This window comes from Tenrec ecaudatus, chromosome X (genome assembly GCF_050624435.1).
Source record: "Tenrec ecaudatus isolate mTenEca1 chromosome X, mTenEca1.hap1, whole genome shotgun sequence".
In the NCBI taxonomy this organism is placed as follows: Eukaryota; Metazoa; Chordata; class Mammalia; order Afrosoricida; family Tenrecidae; genus Tenrec; species Tenrec ecaudatus.
The window spans coordinates 80,433,486-80,438,112 of NC_134548.1; the positions used below are offsets into that span (position 1 = coordinate 80,433,486).

Genomic DNA, 4,627 nt, shown 5'->3' on the forward strand with positions numbered 1-4,627 from the left:
GGGAATATCATTCTCAAGATCTATCTTGAAGTACAATGCTGTCTGTGATGGGATCTGCATTCAAGGAAAGCTAGTAAATACAACAATTATTGAAACTTATGCACAACCACTAAAGCAGTGACATAGAACTTGAAGGATTTTACCAATATCTCCAGTGTGAAATTGAACAAGCATGCAATCAAGATTCATTGATAATTATTGGCAATTAGAATGAAAAAGTTGGAAGCAAACAAGAAGGAACAGTAGTTGGAAAATAATGCCTTTGTATAGAAATAAAGGTAGAGATCATGTGAATTTTGCAATACTAAAGATTGCTTCATAATAAACACCTTTTTTAAACAATACAAACAGTGACTATACACAGGGACATCTCCAGAGGGGATTCACAGAAATGAAATTGACTACATATGTGGAAGACATGATGTAGAAGCTCAATAACAGCAGCTAAAACACGGCTAGGGGCTGGCTGTGGAGCAGGCTATCAATTATTCATATGTAAGTTCAGGTTAAAGCTGAAGAAAATTAAAACAAGTCCACAAGAGGCAAAATAATACCTCGAGTCTATCCCGCCAGAATTTTGAGAACATCTCAAGAACAGATTTGCTACATTAAACACTACATCTGGTGAGGTTTAAGATGACATCAACAACATCATAGATGAAGAAAGCAAAAGGTCATTAAAAAGACAGGAAAGAAGGAAAAGATGAATGTGCTTATCAGAAGAGACTCTGACACTTACTCTTGATTGTAGAGAAGTGAAGGCAAATGGAAGAAATGAGCTGAAAAGAAATTTTCAAAGGGCAATTTCAGAAGACAAAAGAAAATTATTATAATGAAATGTGCAAAGACCTAGAGTTGGAAAACCAAAAGGGAGAACAGGTTCAGCATATCTTAATGTGAAAAAATTCAGTCCTCAAGGTGCAATATAGAAAGATTCAATCAGCAAAATATTGAATGATGCAGAAAGCATCGAAAGAAGATGGAAATAATAGTCACTGTACTAAAAAGAACTAGTTGTCATTCAACCATTTCAAGAGTTATCATTAAAGAAGCCCCTCAAGCTCACTGTCATTGAGTGAATTCTGATTCATATAGGACAAAGTAGTTCTGCCCCTATGAATTTACTAGATGAACTCTATACATAAGGAAAAGTCTCATCTTTCTCCTGAGGAGCAGCTAGTAGTTAAACTGCTGACTTGTGGTTAGCAGCCCAATGCATAGCTCACTACAATCCCAGAGCTCCATAAGAAGCATGTTATGGTGCTGAAGGAAGAAGTTCCAGCTTCACTGAAGGCATTAGCCTAAAACAAGGCTCCAGGAACTGATGGAGTACTGATCAAAATGTTTCAAGAAGCCAGAGAAGCACTGGAAGCACTCACTAATCTATGCCCGGACATTTGGAAGACAGCTACTTGGCTAACTGCCTGGAAGAGGTCCATATTTGTACCCCTTGCAAAGAAAGGTGACCCAGCAGTATGCTCAAACTATAGAATAGCACTGATACCACATGCCAGAAAATTTTTTTCTGAAGCTCATTAAACAATGCTTGTAGCCATACATTGACGAGGAGCAGCCAGAAATTCAGGCAGGATTCAGAAGAGGAAGTGGAACAAAGGATGATATCATTACTGATGTCAGATGGATCTTGGATGAAAGCAGAGACTACCAGAAAGATGATTACTGTGTTTTATTGACGATACAAAGGTATTTTTGACAGTGTGGACCATAAGAAACTTCAGAAGAACTGGAATTCCAGAACTCTTCATTGTACTCATACAAAATTTGTACATGGATCAAAAGACAATTGTGTGAACTGAACAAGGGAATGCTGCGTGGTTTAAAATAAAGTATGGGCTCTCTGCTCCTCCTTGTGTGACAGACAGCGCCTCTCCGGTTCCCGTGCAGTCCCAGCCGCATCCCCGAGACACGATGGTGAAGGTGGGAGTGAATGGATTCGGCCGCATTGGGCGCTTGGTCACCAGGGCTGCTTTCAATTCTGGCAAAGTGGATGTTGTTACCATCAATGACCCCTTCATTGATCTGAACTACAACATGGTCTACATGTTCCAGAATGATTCCACCCACGGCAAGTTCAATGGCACCATCAAGGCTGAGGATGGGAAGCTTATCATCAATGGGAAGGCCATCTCCATTTTCCAGGTGCGAGATCCCGCCAACATCAAGTGGGGTGAGGCTGGTGCTGAGTATGTCGTGGAGTCCACTGATGTCTTCACCACCCTGGAGAAGGCTGGGGCTCACTCGAAGGGCAGTGCCAAAAGGCTGAGCATCTCTGCCCCTTCTTCCGATGCCCCATGTTTGTGATGGGCGTGAACCACGAGAAGTACAACTCCCTCAAGATTGTCAGCAATGCCTCCTGCACCACCAACTGCTTAGCCCCCCGGCCAAGGTCATCCATGACAATTTTCACATCGTGGAAGGACTCATGACCACAGTCCATGCCATCACTGCCACCCACAAGACCATAGATGGCCCCTCTGGGAAACTCTGCTGTGATGGCCGTGGGGCTGCCCAGAACATCATCCCCGTATCTACTGGCTCTGCCAAGGCTGTGGGCAAGGTTATCCCAGAGCTGAATGGGAAACTGACTGGCATGACCTTCCGTGTCCCCACCCCCAATGTGTCCATCATGGATCTCACCTGCCGTCTGGAGAAAGCTGCCAAGTACGATGACATCAAGAAGGTGGTAAAGCAGGTGGAGATGGTCCCCTAAAGGTCATCCTGGGCTACACTGAGGACCAGGTTGTCTCTTGTGATTTCAACAGTGACACCCACTCTTCTACCTTTGATGCTGGGGCTGGCATTGCCCTCAATGACCACTCTGTCAAGCTCATTTCCTGGTATGACGATTAATTTGGCTACAGCAACAGGGTGGTGGACCTCATGGTCCACATGGCCTCCAAGGAGTAAGAGCCCCCCTGGACCACCAGCCCCAGCAACAGCACTGGAGGAAGAGAGGCTCTCAGTTGCTGGGGAGTCTTTGCCTCCAATTCAATCCCCCAACATACTGAGAATATAACATCCAGACCCTCTGAAGGAAGGGGAGGGGCTTAGAGAGCCTGCCCTTGTCATGTACCATCAATAAAGTACACAGTAACCCCCCAAAAAAGAAATAAAGTATGGTGTTCAAAAGGATTGCATCCTCTCATCATATTGTTTAGTCTGTATGCTGAGCAAATAGCCAGGGAAACTGGTTTATATGAAGAGGAATGTGATCTCAGGATTAGAGGAAGGCTTATTAGCAACCTGTGATATGCAGATGACACAACCTTGCTTGCTGCAACTGAGGAGGAGTTGAGGCACTTGCTGATGAAGGTCAAGGATTGCAGCCTTCAGTCTGGATTATGACTCAATGTAAAGAAGTCCAGAATCCTCACAACGTCTTACATACTTTTGATATGTCAAGAGACACCAGTCCCTATAGAAGGACATGAAGCTTGGTAAAGTAAAAGGCAGTGAAAACAGGAAGGCCTTCAAGCAGATGGATTGACACAATGGCTGTAACAATGCCCTCAAGCATAGGAACACTTGAGAGGATGGCACAGGACCAGACAGTGTTTTGTTCTGTTGTGCTGAGGGACACTATGGGTTGGAGCTGACTTGTTGGATCAGTGGCACCTAACAACAATAACAACTGATTTGAGGTACAGCTGAGATGATTTGGCAGTTGGGCAACTCAGACATAAAGGAACAGATGATGGCTGACATTGATTATTATTACAAGTTTGTAACCTAGTTTTACCCAACAGAACTCCCTATTAATTTATTGCCTGAGTAAAAGCTGGAAAAAAGAAGTTGAGAGATCTAAATGTCAGGAAGTCTTTGATAAATTTAAAGAATGATTTGGCAGGAGATAAGATTTAAACTATACCTTATTATAACAAATTCGTTGTAACTACAGAGCCTTTTAAGGAACAGTTCTTGACTGTATTATGTGCCAGACACAGTGTAAAAAACTATGTACATTATTCATAAAATCCTCAGAAGAATTCTACAAGGCAAATACCATTATTATTCCCATCTTTAGGGGAGATAACCACAATATTTAGCAATGGGTATGACATAGGTCTTGACTGAGAATGGACATCTATAAACAATCAGTGCAATTGTACTTGTACACATCAATTGAATACTGGTCTTGTCCATTTACCGGATGAGGAAATTGAGGCACAGAAATTTTATGTTTCATAAATTCCGACTTAAAGGAAGGCTGACCAAATGTTTAACCATATTTGTGTGACTAATAAAACAATATTTAAAAATTCATGTTCAGAATTTTTCTGCTAATTAATCACAAAGCCCAACCTCCAATGAAATGTTATAGAGGCTTAATATCAAACACATCCAAAGACATGTCATCTTGTGTCCTACGACTTTAAAATTGCTGGTATTGTTAGGAGTCATGGAGTTGGTTCTTACCTATAGTCATCCTATGATCCTATGAAAAATAGAATGAAACACTGCCTGGTTCTGCTCCATCCTCACAATTTTTCCTATGCTTGAGAGCATTGTTGCAGCCACTGTGTCAATCCATCTGCTTGAAGGCCTTCCTCTTTTTCACTGCCCCTCTATCAAGCATGATGTCCTTGACAACATGTCTCTCGACAAC

The 4,627-nt window shown here is 42.3% G+C and overlaps 1 pseudogene; it reads left to right on the top strand.

The window, feature by feature from the left end:
* The first annotated feature begins 1,899 nt into the window (after positions 1 to 1,899).
* On the top strand, positions 1,900 to 2,970 carry LOC142434475 (glyceraldehyde-3-phosphate dehydrogenase-like; annotated as a pseudogene).
* The last annotated feature ends 1,657 nt before the right edge of the window (positions 2,971 to 4,627 follow it).